Here is a 22,153-nt window from a genome sequence, read left to right as displayed (position 1 = left end):
GCGAGATTTTGGGCAACAACCTCCTTCCCTCAGTTAGAGCTTTGAAGATGGGTCGAGGCTGGGTCTTCCAACATGACAATGACCCGAAGCACACAGCCAGGATAACCAAGGAGTGGCTCTGTAAGAAGCATATCAAGGTTCTGGCGTGGCCTAGCCAGTCTCCAGACCTAAACCCAATAGAGAATCTTTGGAGGGAGCTCAAACTCTGTGTTTCTCAGCGACAGCCCAGACACCTGACTGATCTAGAGAAGATCTGTGTGGAGGAGTGGGCCAAAATCCCTCCTCCAGTGTGTGCAAACCTGGTGAAAAACTACAAGAAACGTTTGACCTCTGTAATTGCAAACAAAGGCTACTGTACCAAATATTAACATTGATTTTCTCAGGTGTTCAAATACTTATTTGCAGCTGTATCATACAAATAAATAGTTAAAAAAATCATACATTGTGATTTCTGGATTTATTTTTTTGATTATGTCTCTCACAGTGGACATGCACCTACGATAACAATTTCAGACCCCTTCATGATTTCCAAGTGGGAGAACTTGCAAAATAGCAGGGTGTTCAAATACTTATTTTCATCACTGTATGTAGATGAAAAGTCCATTGTAGACTTGTGAGCTTCAAACCCAATGGAGTAAAAGAGATCTGAACACACTGGGCTCACCATTGTCTACAAAATGCCTGTCCTTTTTGTAAGATCATAGTAGTTATGTTTAATTTCTAATAAAACCCAGAATATTGGGCAGGGAGGGAGATGGTACTGATTCCGTCTGATAGTACTTATTATTGGCTACCTACAAAAAGTGCATGTCCTGGTTGTACAGAACCACCTAGATATGGGTGCCCAGAATCTCGACGAGAAAAATAGAGAACCTGCGCTCTATTTTCTCGTCGAGATTCTTGTCGGCCTGTTTCCCGACGAGAAACCTGAGAGTGTGTATACTTACCTGTATGCTCAAAATGAGTTTGACACATGCGCGGTAGCTTCCACGGCATAGGTAGGGTGAAGCAAGATGGCGGCGATGGCATCGAATGTGACGAGTGCATGCTCGTCGTACGCGAAGACGTCATCGCGTTCTTGCCTTTCAAGAGAACCGCGGTTCTTTTGAAAGGTCTGTGTGTACACTCGAGCGGCAAGAGATTCTTGCTAAGAATCTCGTCGAGAAAAACTACGTTTGTTTCCTGACGAGATTCTTGCCCGTGTGTACGAGGCCTAAGAGAGGAAAAGTGCCAAAGAAGCCACATAGCTATATGATACAATTTATTAAAAAATAATAACCATTTACAAAGTTAAACAAAAGATAGGCCACTTCAAGATTGTAAAATGTGTGATCACATCACCAGCGATAGCTCATGAAGACCCCAAAAAACTGAGCCTCGTGATAATGAACATTGTAATTTGCGTTCGGCACACAATGGATTGCTGACTGACAAATCATCACGGACTGTGGAAACTTTACACTAGACCTCATGCAACTAGGATTATGTGCCTCTCCACTCTTCCTCCAGACTCTGGGACCTCGATTTCTAAAATAAATTCAACTTTTTCCTCAGTTTGTGATGTTTTTGGGACCTTGTCATCTGCTGGTGTTGGTCCACTGTGCTTTATCAAGTCTAAAGTCAGTGCAGCCCTCTCCCAGGAAATTCTAGAGCACTTCATGTTCCCTCGGCTGACCAGCTTTATGGAGATGCTGAATTCATTTTTCCCACACTGCCATAAGCACCAATACCTGGTTTAATGATCATGATATCACTGTGCTTGATTGGCCAGCAAACACACTTGACCTAAACCCCATAGAAAATCTGTGGGGTATTGTCAAGAGGAAGGTGAGAGACACCAGACCCAACAATGCAGATGAGTTGAAGGCCGCTATCAATGCAACCACACCTCAGCAGTGCCACAGGCTGATCTCCTCCATGTCACCCCACATTGATGCAGTAATTCATGCAAAATTGAGCCCGGGCCGAATATTGAGTGCATACTATACTGTACATGGACATACTTTTCAGTAAGCCAACATTTCTGTATTAAAAATCATTTTTTTTGGACTTACAGTGCCTTGCAAAAGTATTCACCCCCCTTGGCTTTTTACCTATTGTGTTACATTACAGCCTTTAGTTCAATGTTTTTTTAATATGAATTATATATGTTGGATCAGAACACAATCGTCTAAGTCGGTGAAGTAAAATTTAAAAAATATAGACATAAAACTATTCTTCAGAAATAAAAAACTGATAATTGGCATGTGCGTATGTATTCACCCCCTTTGTTATTAAGCCCATAATAAGCTCTGGTGCCACCAATTACCTTCAGAAGTCACATAATTAGTGAAATAATGCCCACCTGTGTGCAATCTAAGTGTCACATGATCTGTCATTACATAGACACACCTTTTTGAAAGGCCCCAGAGGCTGCAACACCTAAGCAAGAGGCACCACTAAAACCAATCACTGCCATGAAGACCAAGGAACTCTCCAAACACGTAAGGGACAATGTTCTTGAGAAGTACAAGTCAGGGATACGTTATAAAAAAATATCCAAATTCTTGATGATCCCTAGGAGCGCCATCAACTCTATCATAACCAAATAGAAAGAACATGGCACAACAGCAAACCTGCCAAGAGACGGGCGCACACCAAAACTCACAGACCGGGAAAGGAGGGCATTAATCAGAGAGGCAGCACAGAGACCTAAGGTAGCCCTGGAGGAGCTGCAGAGTTCCACAGCAGAGACTGGAGTATCTGTACATAGGATGATAATAAGCCGTACGCTCCATAGAGTTGGGCTTTATGGCAGAGAGGCCAGAAGAAAGCCATTACTTTCATTAAAAAACAAAATGGCACGTTTTGAGTTTGTGAAAAGGCACGTGGGAGACTCCCAAAATGTATGGAGGAAGGTGCTCTGGTCTGATGAGACTAAAATTGAACTTTTTGGCCATCAAAGAAAACGCTATGTCTGGCGCAAACCCAACACATCACATCACACAAAGAACACCATCCCCACTGTGAAACATGGTGGTGGCAACATCATGCTGTGGGGATGTTTTCCAGCAGTCGGGACTGGGAAACTGGTCAGAGTTGAGGGAAAGATGGATGGTGCTAAATACAGGGATTTTCTTGAGAAAAACCTGTATCTCTCTGTGTGATTTGAGGCTAGGACGGAGGTTGACCTTCCAGCAGGACAATGACCCCAAACACACTGCTAAAACAACACTTGTTGGAATGGCCTAGTCAAAGCCCAGTCCTCAATCCAAAAGAAAATCTGTGGTCAGACCTAAGGATTGCTGTTCACAAGCGCAAACCATCCAACTTGAAGGAGCTGGAGCAGTTTTGCAAGGAGGAATGGGCAAAAATCCCAGTGGTAAGATGTGGCAAGCTCATAGAGACTTATCCAAAGCCACTTGGAGCTGTGATAGCCGAAAAGGTGGCTCTACAAAGTATTGACTTTAGGGGGGTGAATAGTTATGCACATTGACTTTTTCTATTATTTTGTTGTTTGCTTCACAATAAATAATAATAAAAAAAAACATCTTCAAAGTTGTGGGCATGTTCTGTGAATTAAATGATGCAAATCCTCAAACAATCCATGTTTTTGAATCAAGCTACCGTATGGTTGCCAAGCAGATTGGTCAGCTGTAAAACTGAAGGTAGTGGAAAGTTACCCTATGCCATGTGCCTGGTGTGTGTGGACACTGGGAAAAGTGATTACACCAAGATTCTAGCTCCCAGTATAGCTTGGAGAATCTCAGAAGTGTCTGGGAATTACTAGGAGGCTTCACAACCCTTATCTCCTTATTCCTCCTCCACCAAACAAGGTCCTCATCTTGGTTAATAAGTCGTCATCAGTCTGCGTCATTGACAATGGCATTTTCTGTTGGTTTAGGGTGAAGATATGACCAACATGAATGTTCAGAGTGATGTAGAAGAGACGTATGTGAATGATGATCAGCAATATACGGGGGAGGATGGGACGGCAAGGACATTCGTAGAGGACTCACCTACAGAGATCAGCACAGGTAACCCACAATATATTCTTCTGTTATCTCTGCTCTATTATTGCGCACTGATTGGTCCAGAGTGGAGATTAGTGATATCAGCCAATAATAGGTTTATAATAGTCATTTCCGTGTACTGATACCCGTCCTACACATTGGAATGTATTTTTTCTCAGATAGACCCAATTTTTTGTGCTGCAGAAACAGTTAATGTATTCAGACATGATATACAGTATGTTACAAAAGTGAGTACGCCCCTTAAATTTTTGTAAATATTTTATTCTATCTTTTCATGTGATAACACTGAAGAAATGGCTGCACTGATATGATGCACTGATGTAGGCAATGATGGCTGCACTGATAGGAGGCACTGATGGAGGGACTGATGGCTGCTCCGATGGCTTCACTGATGGCTGCACTGATAGGAGGCACTGATGGCTGCACTGATGAGATGCACTGATAGTTGGGCATGCATACATGTGTAGTTCACCTTTTTGTCAGGGAGCCACAGCAGGCGTCTACACACATGGCAGGCAGGACATACGAGGTGCGCTGGAAAGGGAGAGGATCCGGGAGATGGGAGGACATGGGACCACCACTGGTCAGTCAGCCCTGGCCGGAGAAACATCTTCCGGGCTGGGCGATGGGGGCCATTCCATTGACAGGATCCCAGGCAGCTGCCACCAGCCTCACACCTCCCTGCACACAGGGCGGACCGCTTCGCTGTTGGTACCACAGTCCCGCCCAACACGGCTGCAGCAAGCTGCCAGGGACTGTATGTGTGTGGAAAGGGGGGACTCGGGGGACAGAGAACTCTGCGTACCCTTGCCCGTGGTGCTCATACACTGAGGGGTATGCGCACCATGGGTTGAAAAACCCAGGCGTAGGCTATAAAAAGATTGCCAAGACCCTGAAATTAAGCTGCAGTACGGTAGCCAAGACCATACAGCGTTTTAACAAAACAGGTTCCACTCAGAACATGTTGACGCATTTCTGGTTTCTCAAACCAGTGACGCAAATTCTGCCATCCATGGAACGCACGCCGTCCTAGCATACACTGATGCCTGTTTAATACAGATGTCTCGTGAGTGGCGTTGCTTGATTGCGCAGCACAAACCTTACTAGCGGTACTTCACTATTGGCTGTTTTCCGTTTTTTCCCATTATGATTGATCTACCTCGGTCCATCCACGTTATGAAAGCTTCTCTGAAGCCTCGTACACATGGCTGGGTTTCCCATCAGGAAAACTGCCAGGAGAGCTTTTGACCGGGAAAACCGGCCGTGTGTATGCTTCCTCGCAGTTTTCCCAACAGGAAAACTGCCGTGAATCCCGGCGGGAAAATAGAGAACCTGCTCTCTATTAAACCCGGCAGTTTTCCCAAGGTGGAAACACTGCTAGGGAGCATACAAACGGCCGGGATTCCCGGCCAAAGCTCTCCCCGCAGTTTTTCCGGCGGGAATCCTAGCCGTGTGTACCTGGGGAAACCTACCGAGCAGGTTCTCGGTTTTCCCGTCGGGATTCCCAGCGGACTTTATACCGCCTGGAATCCCTGTCGTGTGTACAAGGCTTGAGAGTATATTCCTCGTAAACCAGATTTTGTAGATCACAGCTTTTCTTACCCCAGACTGCAAGGCTGAGGGTCCATTAACTCTGGTGAGTGGGGTCACAAGAGGGAAGTGTGGCACTTGAACACTTTATCCTGGGTGATCACAGAAGCGCTTTATTTTGGAGCATTTAGAACTTTATTATATATGTATATGTTTTGATAATATTATCACAGTTAATGTTTTTGAGCACATTATCAATTTGTTGTTCAATATTCTGCTAACGCTGTTAATTCACATATTCATCCACTCAAAACAGGCCTCGCCATGGTCTACCAAAGAAGTTGAGGTCACATGCTCAGCGTCATATCCAGAGGTTGTCTTTGGGAAATAGACGTATGAGTGCTGCCAGCATTACTGCAAAGGTTGAAGGGGTGGGGGGATCAGCCTGTCAGTGTTCAGACCATACGCCGCACACTGCATCAAATGGGTCTACATGGCTGTCTTCCCAGAAGGAAGCCTCTTCTAAAGATGATGCACAAGAAAGCCTGCAAACAGTTTGCTGAAGACAAACAGACTAGGTACTGTATATGGATTACGGGAACCATGTCCTGTGGTCTGATGAAACCAAGATAAACTTATTTGGTGTCAGATGGTGTCAGGCGTGTGTGGTGGCAATCAGGTGAGGAGTACAAAGACAAGTGTGTCTTGTCTACAGTCAAGCATGGTGGTGGGGGTGTCATGGTCTGGGGCTGCATGAGTGCTGCCGGCACTGGGGATCTACAGTTCATTGAGGGATCCATGAATGCCAACATGTACTGTGACATACTGAAGCAGAGCATAATCTCCTCCCTTCAGAGACTGGGCTGCAGGGCGGTATTCCAACATGATAATGACCTCAAACACACCTCCAAGATGACCACTGCCAGGCTAAAGAAGATGAGGGTAAAGGCGTTGGACTGACCAAGCATTTCTCCAGACCTAAACCCTATTGATTATCTGAGGGACATCCTCAAACGGAAGGTGGAGGAACGCAAGGTCTCTAACATCCACCAGCTCTGTGATGTCATCATGGAGGAGGGGAAGAGGACTCCAGTGGCAAGCTGTGAAGCTCTGGTGAACTCCATGCCCAAAAGGGTTAAGGCAGTGCTGGAAAATAATGGTGGCCACACAAAATATTACCACTTTGGGCCCAATTTGGACATTTTCACTTAGGGGTGTATTCACTTTTGTTGCCAGCGGTTTAGACATTAATGGTTGTGTGTTGAGTTATTTTGAGGGGACAACAAACTTACACTGTTATACAAGCTGTACACTCACTACACAACATTGTAGCAAAGTGTCATTTCTTCAGTGGTGTCACGTGAAATTATAGAATAAAATATTTACAGAAATGTGGGGGTGTACTCACTTTTGTGAGATACTGTATGTATAGTGATGTGTTGAACCTACCTAGGTCCGGTTTGAGACAGGATGGGTGAACTTGCTGAATTTGAATGCCATTGGAGTCAAGAAGAACTGAATCTAATGCCGCGTACACACGGTCGTTTTATGTGATGAAAAAAAATGACGTTTTTAAAAACGTCACTTTAATTGACCGTGTGTGGGGGAAAACGTTGTTTTATGTCTTCTAAAAAACGACCAAAAAAAATTGAAGCATGCTTCAATTTTATGTGTCGTTTTTCAAAACGTCAACTTTTACTTCACAGAAATTGACCGTGTGTAGCAAAAGCGTCGTTTAAAACAAAGTTTTTTCATCCACGCATGCCCAGAAGCTACTTATGAAGCGAGCTTCAATGGAAAAAAGTGGTGGAACGTAACCTCGCTTTGCTAGAACATTGTGAGAAAAACGATGGTGTGTAGGCAACTTCATCTTTGAAAATTGAAGTTTCAAAAACGTCGTTTTTTACTTCACAGAAAATGTCGTTTTTTTTCATCACATAAAGTGATGGTGTGTATGCGGCATTAGGAATCAGTAATGTCCAATTTCTATACTACAGTACAATGTATACAAATACTCCTGCACAACCAAATCCTAATCCACTAGTGAAATAAGTGCTGCTGCTGATTCCTAATATGTGTTCCCACATCAAAGACAATGGCCCAGATTCAGGTAGAATCGCGCAATATTTGCGTGGGCAAAGAGCAAAAATTTTTCTCTGCGCCCACGCAAATATTGCGCTTTGCCCGCGATTCACGGAGCAGTTGCTCCGTAAATTGCGCGGGCGATATGCTAAATAGCCCTGCGTAAGGGCGCCTAATGTAAATGATCCCACCGGGGGCGGGAATCATTTAAATTAGGCGCGCTCCCGCGCCGAGCTAACAGCGCATGCTCCGTCGGGAAACTTTCCCGACGTGCATTGCGGCAAATGACGTCGCAAGGACGTCATTTGCTTCTAAGTGAACGTGAATGGCGTCCAGCGCCATTCACGGTTCACTTACGTAAACTACGTAAAATTTGAACGTCGCGAGCGGGAAGCGCAGCTATACTTTAGCATTGGTTGCGCCTGCTATTAGCAGGAGCAGCCTTATGCTAAAGTGGCCGTACGGAAACTCCGTACCTTGCGTGCGCAGGGCCCGCGCAACTTTTGTGAATCGGTGGTAGTATGCAATTTGCATACTATACGCCGATCACAAAGGCCGCGCCCCCTAGCGGCCAACGCAAGAATGCAGCCTGGGATGTGAAGGCATAAGGAGGCTTATGTCTGTCATATCCTAGGCTGCAGTCGGTGTAACGAGGTTCCTGAATCAGGAGCACTCGTTACACCGGAGCAAGTAAGCCCTTGCGCCGCGCAACCTATGGTTGCGCGGGCGCAAGTGCTTCTTGAATCTGGGCCAATATATATATATACTATAATGGTGCTGCACTGCTAAGACATACACATACAACAATACCCAAACCAGATACAGGTAAGTTAAAAAAATAATAACACACAAATACTAATACTAATGGGAAATGTATCCACAATTAAAATTATGTAACAGTCATCAAAACCCTAGTATACACACTGTGCCAGTGCTCAACTCCACAACAAGAATAATATTACTGCTGACGTAAGGTCCAGAAAATGTGATTATGGTCTTGTGTTATTCTCTAATTGATCAATTGTGTAGCCACAACTACAAATCATGAAATTTACCTGTGTCCCACAACTCTGCATATAGTGCCCTCACCTTCAATACATGACGCACATCATATAGGTCATGATGCGCATTGGAACTTCTCCAGAAGGTACACACTAGGTTATATGTCGCTCTGCCCTCACTAGACGGTTAAAAATGGGTGCATGTACCTTTTAAGGGTAGGCTCCCCCGCTTGCAATGTGATAACCTTGCACATTGCAAAATATGCCAGAAGGACCGCCATAGTGTAATATATTTCAAACCCCCATACATTTATTACACATTTAACTCACATAAAATGAAATCCACATAGCATAATGTAACGAAACGTCCCACACTCCGCTTAGGTGCTTTCGTCATATACCGCTTCCTCCCAGTCTGAATATAGATATCAGATATTCCAACCGCTATCAAGCACAAAACAAGACAACACTCGTTTGTTTGCTGAACATGGACTGTTTATTGGAACAAGAATACAGGGCCAGATCCACAGCCCAGCAGCGCAACGTAACTTAACAGATTTAAGTTACACTGCCGCAAATTTCCTAAGTTAGGTATCGATCCACAACACACTTACCTGGAAATTTGTGGCGGTGTAACTCAAATCCGTCCGGCGCAAGGCGTTCCTGATCTAATGGGGCGAGTCCCATTTAAATTAGGCGCGCTCCCGCGCCGGACGTACTGCACATGCTTGTGACGCAAATTTCCCGACGTGCTTTGCGTGACGTGACATAATTTTTTGATCGGCGCGGGGCGTAGCGTATTTTCCGTATTCCCGTACGGCTTACGCAATCGACGTCAAATTTTAAAATTTGACGCGGGAAGGACGGCCATACTTTACACAGCAGTACGCCTGCTGTGTAAAAGTAGGGCTGCTTTACAAAAGTGTAACTAAGCGACGGGAAACTAACGTAGCGGCGACGTAGCGAACGCGAAAAATCTTTGAGGATTGACATAGCTCCTCATTAGCATACCCGACGCGTAATTTCGACGATGAATGCCCCCAGCGGCGGTCGCGGTACTGCATCTTAAGATCCGGCAGTGTAAAACTATTACACCTGCCGGATCTTCTGTCTATCTCTTGGAAACTGATTCTGTGGATCAGTTCCAAAGATAGAAACAGGGATACGCAGGCGGAACAGCAGATCCGCCTGCGTATCTCTTTTGAGGATCTGGCCCACAGTCTTTTATGCAGTTAAAGAGGAAGTTCCTCCTCCTGCTCATAATACTCTAACAATACACCTGTAACCAGAAACATCAATTAGCATGAGCTAATGAACTAATCCCTTAAAGCAGTCGATGTGATTTCCTAACTACAATACACATTGTGACGGATCTCGGATACCCCAAGTGGGCACATCCGTTAGACCTGTGTCTCCAAACCCACCCGCAGCCTCAAGATTCGCCATAACCAGCCCTTAACCCCTCAATCACGAGACAAGCCACACAGTTGTTAAGGGTTAAACATGCAGAGCATAAACTCTTTGGCCCAGATTCACAAAGCTCTTACACCAACGTATAACAAGTTACGCTGACGTAAGTGCAAATGTGCGCCGTCGTATCTGTGCGCCCGACCCACAAACAGATATGCGCCTAAAAACAGGTTTCACCCCGCTGACGTAACTTGCCTACGCCGGCGTAGGATGGGTGCACATTTAGGCTGGACGCAAGTTGGCGCTCCCATTGATTACCCATTCAAATATGCAAATGAGGGAAATACAGCGATTCACGAATGTACGTGCGCCCGACGCAGGCTCCGCGAGGTGCGCGTAAGTTGTACGTCCGGCGTAAAGTTATGCCCCATAAAGGAGGTGCAAACATGCAAAGGTCTGCACCAGGGAACCCAAGCCGTCGTATTTTACGTTGGACGTGTGTCTGGCTGGGCATAGGTTACGGTCACGCCATACGCAGTGATCCGGCGTAGTTTAGGCAGTTGTACCGACATGATTGTGAGCAGGCGCAGAGGGATGCGTCCACGTCACGGCGCATGCGCAGTTCGTTATACGTATCTGTCTGGCGCTCGGCCCATCATTTGCATGGGGTCACGCCTCATTTGCATGGGTCACGCCCACTTCTACCTACGCCGGCTTACGCCTTCGAAACCCATGCCACGTTGGCACAGCGTTGGGAGCACTGGCTTGCTGAATTCCATGCTTGCCTCTCTGCGCTGCGTTAGCGTAGCGTACATTGTTTGCCCTACAGCGGTGTAATGTGCACCCACTCTCTGTGAATCTGGGCCTTTATTAAGTACAATACATACACCTTTAAACACAGTTAGCCTTGTCATAGAGGGGGTAGGGGACAAGGAAGAACCAATGGGAACTCTACATTGAAACAGAAACTACAGTTGAAACATAAAGGGATTATGATAAGCAGGCAGCCCCTCCCTACACATCCCCTGCGGAGAGAGATGTCTCCAGTCCAGACCATTGTCTACCAGCCATGAACCAACACAATTAAACACAGCAACAAGAGGGGGGATGGGGGAGAAGGGATGTAGCATTACATACATTACATTATCTCAATGCCAGCTTGTCACCAAGTCTCTCAGTCTCTTCTGGGCCATAGTCCCTTCCAAAACACACAGTGGCAGTGGCTTCTGTCATACACATTATCATAAATATCACCACAGAACACTTTCATACAATTGCAGGGTTAATTAGCACAAACAACAATTGGGAAAGACTCGTATGCCTAGTACACACGATAGGATTTATCCGCGGATACGGTCCTCCGGACCGTTTCCGCGGATAAATCCTCTGAGGATTTTGATCCGATGGAGTGTACACACCATCGGATCGAAATCCGCGCCAAATTCCCATCGCGATGACGTGTCGCGCCGTCGCCGCGATGATGCCGCGGCGACGTGCGCGACGCTGTCATATAAGGAATTCCACGCATGCGTCGAATCATTACGACGCATGCGAGGGATGGGTTCGGACGGATAGATCTGGTGAGTCTGTACAGACCACCGGATCGATCCGCTGGAGCCGATTCCAGCGGATAGATTTCTTAGCATGCTAAGAAATTTTTATCCGCTGGAAATCGGTCGGCCCGAAATATATCCGCGGATAAATATCCGCTGGATCGTACACGCCAGCGGATCTATCCGCTGAAACCGATCCGCGGATCAATTTCAGCGGATCGATTCTCTCGTGTGTACGGGGCCTTAGAAGTTATACTAGACTCATTTACATGACTGGTGCACTGATGTGTCCTTGCTAATTAACCCACCTTATAAAAAAAACCTTACATAACCTTACCACTAAATTAACCACATGACACCTTCTGGATTAAATGGCCAACAAAGGCCCCTTTATTAATTTAAAAAGATAACATATAAAATAAACTTATAAAATTAACCATTTTTAATAAATATATATATATATCTTTAAATAAATATATATATTTAACCATAAAGGTCTTTCTCCACGGTGTGTGTTTTTTTTTTTACAATTCTTTACACTTTCTTAGTGAAATGGTAGAGGTACAATGTACCCCATTACCAATTCACATAGGTGGGGGCCGGGATCTGGGGGTCCCCTTTGTTAAAGGGGTCTTCCAGATTCCGATAAGCCCCCCCGCCCGCAGACCCTCACAACCACCGGGCAAGGGTTGTGGGGATGAGGCCATTGTCCCCATCAACATGGGGACATGGTGCTTTGAGGGGTCACAGATCCCAAAGCATCCTCCCAATGTTGAGGGCATATGGCCTGGTATGGTTCAGGAGGGGGGGGGCGCTCTCTCGTCCCCCCTCTTTTCCTGCGGCCTGCCAGGTTGCGTGCTCGGATAAGAAGTCTGGTGTGGATTTTTGGCGGAACTCCATGCCATTTTTTTTTAAATTTGGGGTGGAGTTCCCCTTAAAATCCCCACCAGACATGAAGGGTTTGGAATGGATATTTGGGGGGGAACCCCACGCATTTTTTTTTATTTAATATCCATACCAGACCTGAAGGGCCTGGTAATTAAATTTAGGGGAACCCCCACACATTTTTTTTTTTTTATGAATGACTTTTCTCTGTTTTGCCCGGGAGACGACAATTCATTATAGCCGCGAGTGATTTTAAATGACTTTTTTTCCTTCAGAAATTACACTTTGAGTAGAGAAAGTTCTACGCACGGGAAACATGCGCTATTTCACAAGCATACTTTACACCCCCCCCATGGTATAAAATTTAAAGGAATATTTCACTTTTATTGTTTCACTTTAACCACTTAAGGACCCCTTTACGCTGATATACGTCAGCAGAATGGCACGGCTGGGCACATCAACGTATAGGTACGTTGTCCTTTAAGCCCAGCCGTGGGGTCGCGGGCGCGCACCCGCGACCCGGTCCGAAGCTCCGTAACCGTGAACGCGGGACTCACGGACCCGATCGCCGATGGAGTCCCGCAATCGGTCCCCGGAGCTGAAGAACGGGGAGAGCTGTGTGTAAACACGGCTTCCCCGTTCTTCACTGTGGCTCCGTCATCGATCGTGTGATCCCTTTTATAGGGGGACACAATCGATGACGTCACATCTACAGCCACACCCCCCTACAGTTGTAAACACACTTCAGGGAACACATAACCCCAACAGCGCCCCCTGTGGTTAACTCCCAAACTGCAACTGTCATTTTCACAATAAACAATGCATTTTAAATGCCTTTTTTGCTGTGAAAATGACAATGGTCCTAAAAATATGTCAAAATTGTCCGAAGTGTCCGCCATAATGTCGCAGTCACGAAAAAAATTGCTGATTGCCGCCATTAGTAGTAAAAATTTTTTTTTTTATAAAAATGCAATAAAACCATACCCTATTTTGTAAGCGCTATAAATTTTGCGCAAACCAACCGATAAACGCTTATTGCAATTTTTTTTTACCAAAAATAGGTAGAAGAATACGTATCGGCCTAAACTGAGGACATTTTTTTTTTTTTATATATTTTTGGGGGATATTTATTATAGCAAAATGTAAAAAATATTGCATTTTTTCCAAAATTGTCGCTCTATTTTTGTTTATAGCGCAAAAAATAAAAACGGCAGAGGTGATCAAATACCACCAAAAGAAAGCTCTATTTGTGGGAAAAAAAGGACGCCAATTTTGTTTGGGAGCCACATCGCACGACCGCGCAATTGTCTGTTAAAGCGACGCAGTGCCGAATCGCAAAACCTGGCCGGGACATTTAGCTGCATTTTGGTCCGGGTCTTAAGTGGTTAAGCATTATTAAAATCACTGCTCCCGAAAAACCGGCCGGTTTTAAAACTTTTTTTGCATTGATACATGTCCCCCGGGGCAGGACCCAGGTCCCCAAACACTTTTTAGGACAATAACTTGCCTTTAAAATCAGCACTTTAGATTTCAAACGTTCGAGTCCCATAGTTCTAAAGTTCACACAAACTTTTGGTCTGTTCGCAGGTTCTGGTGCGAACTCAACAGGGTGGTGTTCGGCTCATCCGTATTTATGATCAGGATGAAATCAGGATGAAATGCGTCAGTAGCAGGGCCAATGTGAGGGTACTGAGCTGAAGCGGGAATCCTACCCACTGTTTCATGTCTTGTTTTTGTCAGCTTCCTGCGCCAGTCTGTATGTGTTTCAATCCTAGTTACAGTAGCATTTTCTTAGGTTGGTCCCTCTTCTTTGAGCTGACCTATAACTATAACTCTCATAACAGTCTTGTTTGGATGAAAAATACGGAGGAACATAGAAAACTGAAATACTTATAGTAGCAGCAAAAAATACTTCTCCAAACACCCTCCAGTGCTGCTTATCAGCCCGAGCCTATGGACACTTCTTCTACACTGAAGAGTCTGCAATCTGAACTTTGAACCTTTTTATTAGCACAGATCACATGACCCAGTGTCTAGGCTTGTGGTTGTGTGAAGACCATGCACCTCCCAGTCCCCATTGGCTGCTAATTTGTTGATAAGGCTGTGTAGTGTGCATGTAGAAGTGATCTGGGAGGAGGACCAATGACCCGTTGGCTGAAGGGGAGAAGTTACAGACGGTTGGGTCATCCACAGAGGACATTGGCTCACTAAAATCGATATAATCCAGAGGAAATCCTGATTTTAAGTAATACTAACCACTTCCCACCCGCCGTATGCAGGATGACGGACAGGAAGTGGTTCTGTTATCCTGACTGGGCGTCATATGATGTCCAGCAGGATAACATGCCGTAGCACGCCCGTGGGGGTGCGCAGTGCGGTGTGTCAATCTGATATGCCGCATCTCCGATTGTGATAAGAAGCCTCTGTCAGAGGCTTCTTACTACGTGATCAGCTGTGACCAATCACAGCTCATCATCGCATGAACCAGGAAGTGCCGGTAAACGGCATTTCTAGGTTCACGCTGACAGGGAGAACCGATTAGCGACTCTCCCTGTCAGAAGGGGGGGGGGGTCTGTGCTGATAATCAGCACATTAATTATCAGCACAGCCCCCTCAGTTCTGCTAATCACATGCCAATCAGTGCCCAGCAGTGTCCCCACAATAAAGTGTGCAAGTGCCCATCACAGTGTCAATCAGAGCCCACCACAGTGCCAATCAGTGCCCACTACAGTGCCAATCAGTGCCCAGCAGTAACACCTGTCAGTAATCTATCAGTACCTCATCATCAGTGCTGCCCATCAGTGCCACTTGTCAGTGCCAATCAGTGTCGCCTGTCAGTGTCCATCAGTGCTGCATATCAGTGCCGCCTATTGGTGCCTATCAGTGCTGCCTATCAGTGCCCATAAATTCTATATATCAGTGCCTCCTCATCAGTGCCACTTTATCAGTGCCACCTTATTAGTGCCTGTCAGTGAAGGGGAAAACAACATTTTATGACAAAAATGTGGGTCTTTTTTCGTTTATTTAGCAAAAAATAAAACCCCAGAGGTGATCAAATACCACCAAAAGAAAGCTCTATTTGTGGGAAGAGTTTGGGTACAGTGTTGCATGACCACGCAATTGTCATTCAAAGTGTGACAGCACTAAAAGCTGAAAATTGTCCTGAGCAGGAATGGCCGAAAGTGCTCAGTATTGAAGGCATCATTTTTTTAAATTAAAAGAATGTTGGGGCAAATCCACAAAAAACCTGCCTAACTTAACTTTTAGCAGTTAAGTTACACTTGCGGAAAATTTCTACCTAAGTGCCCGATCCACAAAGCACTTACCTAGAAATTTTCGGCTGTGTAACTTAAGTGCCTCCGTCGCAAGGCGGTCTTCTCATCCAGGGGGCGATGCCAATTTAAAGCGGTGGTTCCCCTAAAAATAAACTTTTGACATTGCATTTGCTATAATAATTACAGTTAGAATCGGCTGGTTTTATGTAAAAAATACCTCCGTATGTAGCGTTTGGTATATTCGTTCCCACCGCCACTTCCGGGTACGATGCTGGCGGTGGGCGTTCCTAATTGATGGACAGGCATCCGACCGACGCATCCATCGCGTCACGAGATGCCGAAAGAAGCCGAACGTCGGTGCGGCTCTATACGGCGCATGCGCACCGACGTTTGGCTTCTTTCGGCATCTCGTGACGCGATGGATGCGTCGGTCGGATGCCTGTCCATCAATAAGGAACGCCCACTGCCAGCATCGTACCCGGAAGTGGCGGTGGGATCGAATATACCAAACGCTTCGTACGGAGGTATTTTTTACATAAAACCAGCCAATTCTAACTGTAATTATTATAGCAAATGCAATGTCAAAAGTTTATGTTTAGGGGAACCACCCCTTTAAATGAGGCGCGCTCCCGCGCCGGCCGTACTGCGCATGCTCGTGACGTCATTTTCCCGACGGGCAGCGCGCGAAATTACGTTACGTCGGGCTTTGTGGATTGCGACGGGACAATAAAGTTGCGTCGGGTAAAAAAAAAGTTACGCGCCGGGAAAAAAAAATCAAAATTTTAAAAAAAACGCGGCGATCGAAAAAAAGGTCTGTTTTTACAAGGTGTTACTAGTTTACACTTTGTAAAAGCAGAACTAATTTTACGTATGCAAACGTAAACTTACGCAGAAAACACAAAGCTGAAAAGCTTTGTGGATCTTCGTAAGTCCTCATTTGCATACGCAAAGCGGCATTTCGACTCAAAATGCCCCCAGCGGCGGATCCGCATCCTAAGATCCGACAGTGTAAGTCTCTTACAGATGTCGGATCTTCTGCCTTACCTTAATGCAGGGAATGCATTAAGGCAAAACATCGTTAGACTTTAGAACCAATTTTAGTGAACTAACTCTCTTATATCTATTGATCATGTCTTTATATTTTTTTAGGACACACCACCAAGAAATATGCAATGGACCGTCTCATTTCATCTCCAAGCTGTGAAATGGAAGATAAGAACGTCACAAGAGATCCTGCAGGAGAAAAGGCAATGAGCTCAGCTATGGATGGTGGACTTCCCAATGTGGATGGACCATCAGATCCTTCTGATGCTGAGCAACCTCGTACTGTGAGGGATGGTGCCAGAATTCAGGTGGAGGAAAAGTTTTCCTGTCCTGAACGTGGGGAAAGTTTTAATTCTGAATCAAGTCTTACCGTACACCAGAGATCTCACACGGGTGGGAAGCCACATTCCTGTTCTAAATGTAGAAAATGTTTTTCTCGTGCATCCCGTCTTTACAAACATCAGTATTCTCACACAGGGAAAAGACTGTACTCCTGTCCTGAGTGTAGGAAAAGGTTTGCACAGAAATCAGAACTTGTTCTACATCGAAGCTCCCACCAAGGGAAACAGTCTAATTGCTGCCCTAAGTGCGGGAAATATTTTTCAAAGAAGTCCCATCTTTATAGACATCAGTGTTGCCACACAGGGAAAAAACGATATGCCTGTCCTGAGTGTAGAAAAAGGTTTGCACAGAAATCAGAACTTGTTCTACATCAAAGATCTCACAGAGGGAAAAAGTCGAAGAGGGTTCACACAGGGGAGAAGCCATATTCCTGTCCTGAGCGCGGGAAATCTTTTACACTGAAATCAAAACTTGTTGGACATCAGAGGTCTCACACAGGGGAGAAGCCATATTCCTGTCCTGAGTGCAAGAAATCTTTTACATGGATATCAAGCCTTGTTATACATCAGAGGTCTCACACAGGGGAGAAGCTATATTCCTGTCCTGAGTGCGGGAAATCGTTTACACAGAAATCAGGCCTTGTTAGACATCAGAGGTCTCACACAGGTGAGAAGCCATATTCCTGTCCTGAGTGCAAGAAATCTTTTACATGGATATCAAGCCTTGTTATACACCAGAGGTCTCACACAGGGGAAAAGCCGTATTCCTGTCCTGAGTGCGGGAAATCTTTTACACTGAAATCAAAACTTGTTAGACATCAGAGGTCTCACACAGGGGAGAAGCCATATTCCTGTCCTGAGTGCAAGAAATCTTTTTCACAGAAATCAAGCCTTGTTTTACATCAGAGGTCTCACACAGGGGAGAAGCCATATTCCTGTCCTGAGTGCAAGAAATATTTTACATTGAAATCACACCTTGTTATACATTGGAAGTCTCACACAGGGGAGAAGCTATATTCCTGTCCTGAGTGCGGGAAATCTTTTATACAGAAATCATGTCTTGCTAGACATGAGAGGTCTCACACAGGGGAGAAGCCATATTCCTGTCCTGAGTGCAAGAAATCTTTTTCACAGAAATCAAGTCTTGCTAGACATCAGAGGTCTCACAGGAGAGAAGCCATATTCCTGTCCTGAGTGCGGGAAATCTTTTACACAGAAATCAAGTCTTGCTACACATCAGGGGTCTCACAGGAGAGAAGCCGTATTCTTGTCCTGAGTTAGGCTTTAAAGATCTCATAATATGTGAGAAGCCGCATTTCTTCCCCCAGTGAGGGAATTGTTTTCCGCAGGTGTGCAATCTTCACAAACATCAGCCAGTGAACAAACAGAATGTTTTATATTAAAGACATGTTGTTATGTTACAAATGTTACCTTTTTATGTTATATTATACAGTTAATATTATTCTTTAAAGAAATAAAACCTTAAAATTCAAACAGAACTCTGTTAAATTTATACTTAAAGGGTCACTTTTTTTTTAGCTAAATAGCTTCCTTTACCTTACTGCAGTCCTGGTTTCATGTCCTCATTGGTCGTTTTTGCTCTGATGTTGCTGTAAAACTGCTCTGTTCTGGGCACTTCCTGGTTGTCTGGCTCCGTATGAAAAAAGTCATGGGAGAGTTTAGTTTCATTTTCCTAGCCATGACTCTCTATGGCACTGTCCAGCACAGAGGCATAAAATAACATGCAAAGACTAAACTACTTTCAGTTTCGTTTTTGCATCTAAGAGGCACATTATATGATTGATTTTTATCTATTTTTAATCGTTTTTAAAAGTCAGTTAACTATTATGTCTCTATACCCTGTAAACAGTCATTTCAGCAAAAACATGTTTTTCCTTTAGTGATCCTTTAAGTTATCAGGGGGAAAGCGGTATTGAGCCATACAGAGTCCGGTCATACAAATAGATCTTTCTTTTGGTGGTATTTAATCACCTCTGGGGTTTTTTTTTTTTTTGCTAAACAAACAAAAAAAAGACAGAAAATGTTGGGAAAAAAAGTTTTTCATATTTTGTTATAAAACAAAGTATGAGACCGATGAGGTGGCACTGATGGGCACTTATAGGTGGCACTGATGGGCACTGATGAGGCAGCACCGGTGGGCACTGATGAGGCTGCACTGATAGGTGGCACTGATGGAGATTAATAGTCAGCATAGAGAGGTGGCACTGATAGGTGGCACTGATAGGTACTGGTATGGAAAAAAGGAAATGTTGCGCTGGTTAAATGTATATACCTAAACAATAAAATTGATATGAAATAAAATGCATAAAATTGAAGCCAATAAACCCAAAAACAATGGGAAGCTCTGAAATTAATAGAAAAACTCAGTCCCAGTATATCCGCAATAGGTATAGTTCATATTATAGTGAATAAATGTTCTGGAGAAGAGCATGTGCGATAACCACCATCACGAATTAGTAAAAATTGGAGGCTTACCACATGGCAAGCAATAAATGCTTGCGGCTGCAAACCCCAGCCAGGGCCTTTAAGCGATCCTCACAGGGGGGGGGGGGGATGAATGTTGAGACCTCCAACGAATCCACGGTATTGAAGCGTGTCACAGAAAAGAACACTCAATGGTGAAGTATGACAAGAACCGGAACACACATGAGGTATATTGTGACTTATGGAACCACCACCACCAACACCCTATAATTAGGAGGCTTAACAGAGCGTATAAATAAACCAGCATGTGGCTAAAACCCTAGCCAGGGCCTTTGAAAATCCTGGGCTGTGATTATTATGTCCTAGAATCCTCCGATGTGCATGTTCAATGGATACATGAAAGGAATAACAGGACCCACATAGTGAAGTACGTTACCAGTAATCGTTTAATAAATAAAAAGTTTGCACTTACAAAATCGCAAATAGATAAAAGCAGAGAGAAGCCGGCCGGCTCAATCAAACGCCCGTCCATTCGGAACAACACGTCCTGCGTCAGCACGCTACCTTCCCGACGCGCGTTTCGTCATAAAATGACGTCATCTGGGGCACTGTGTGACACTGTGTGACACTGATAGGCAGCACTGATAAGTGACACTGATGATGAGACACTGATTGGCACTGGTGGGCACTGATTGGCAGCACTGATGGGCACTGATTAGCAGAACTGGAGGGCACTGATTAGCAGCACTGGTGGGCACCAGGGTTGCCAACTTTCAGTCAATTTACAAACAGTCCTTTTTGCATCTGTCCTTGAATGTCTATTACGGACATGTAGGTTGCATGTCCGTAACTGACATTCGTGGACAGATGCAATAATTATGAATTTTACAAACTGTTTGTAAATTTACTGAAATTTGGCAACCCTGATGGGCACTATGGGGACCGATGTCTAACAGAAGCTAGTTAACAGCTTTCTTCTTTTATTCACACTGTGACAGCATGAAGAAAAAAAAAAGCAGATTACCGGCTCCTGTTTACTTCCATCATCTGTGATTGGCTGACAACTGTTCACGTGGTAAAGGGCCCACTGTGATTGGCCTTTTACCCCAGTCTGTGATCAGCTGAGTCCCAGCACGAGAATGTGAGGACGTCCATGGACCCCCTCCCGGGAAGAGAAGCCAGCGCTGATGCTGTCTTTTGGCTATAGCGCGGGCTCCAGGTGTTTAAAGTATATTCTGTAATGACTTGTTTGAAAAAAGGTGTCTCTGGAAATGTTTTTGAAATGTTGGCAACTATGGTAAAAGCAGATCAGGTGGTCTTTATTAACTTAGTGACCACTGACCCGCAATGTACTGTGGACGAGTGCCCATTGTAGGCAAATACATACATACCCATACGTCACGCCTCCTGCCAGCACCTGCTGTGATTGTATGCAGCCATGGCCTGCCAGCAAGTCCCAGCCAATGATTCATGGACCTGCTGATCGGCTGTGTACAATCACAGCCTAGGGCTCCGTGTTGACTTTAAAAAAAAAAAAACTCTGTACACAGGGAACGATCTCTGAAAAGCAGGGGTGAGAAACTCAGAGATCAGTTAGTAAAATCAGCACACTTTACACCCATTGCACATAGTTAGGCACATATTTAACCCCTTGTTAAATCAGATCAGATTAAAGCAGATCAGGTGGTATTTATTAACTTAGTGACCACTGACCCGCAATGTACTGTGGACGAGTGGCCACTGTAGGCAAAGCAACATACCCATACGTCGCTGCCTACTTCTGGGTTCAGGACATGCCTCCTGCCGGCACTTGCTGTGATTGTATGCAGCCATGGTCTGCCAGCAAGTAGCAGCCAATGATTCATGGACCTGCTTATCGGCTGTGTACATTCACAGCCTAGAGCTTCATGTTACTGTGTGACTTTCAACAAAAAATTCTGTACACGGGGAACGATCTCTGTGTTTCTCATCCCTGCAAGGCAATGATGAGAAACTGAGAGCTCAGTTAGTAAAATCAGCACACTTTACACACATTACACATAGTTAGGCACATATTTAACCCCTTGTTTGCACTGGATGTTAACTCCTTCCCAGCCAGTTTCATGAGTACTGTGACAGTGTATAGTATTATCACTGATCACTGTATTAGGCCTCGTACACACGACCGAGAATCTCGTCGTAAAAGAAACATTGTTTTCCTCAACGAGTTTCTTGTCAGGCTTGTCGAGAATCTTGTCAAGCTTTCTTTGCGTACACACTGCCAAGACAAAATCTCATCGTTGTAAAACGCGGTGACGTACAACACATACGACGGCACTATAAAGGGGAAGTTCGATTCCACTGGCACAACCCTTGGGGCTGCTTTTGCTAATCTCATGTTACTGCGTGTTAAGTAAATGTTTGGTGAGAGACGATTTGCGATTTTCAGTCTGTTACAGCGTGACGAATGTGCTATTTCCATTACGAACGCTACTTTTACCAAAGGTGCGCTCCCGTCTCATACTTTATTCTGAGCATGCGCGGGTTTCTAAGCATACACACGAACGTGTTTCTCATCGTAAACCAGCCCGACGA

General features: G+C 44.9%; 1 pseudogene; it reads left to right on the top strand.

Annotated features, from left to right (window-relative positions):
• LOC120935560 overlaps positions 1-18,410 on the top strand; it is a 30,520-nt pseudogene extending 12,110 nt beyond the window's left edge.
• The last annotated feature ends 3,743 nt before the right edge of the window (positions 18,411-22,153 follow it).

This window comes from Rana temporaria, chromosome 4 (assembly GCF_905171775.1).
Source record: "Rana temporaria chromosome 4, aRanTem1.1, whole genome shotgun sequence".
NCBI lineage: Eukaryota > Metazoa > Chordata > Amphibia > Anura > Ranidae > Rana > Rana temporaria.
Note: the sequence above shows the minus strand (reverse complement) of the source record. Positions and strands in the feature narration are given on the sequence as shown.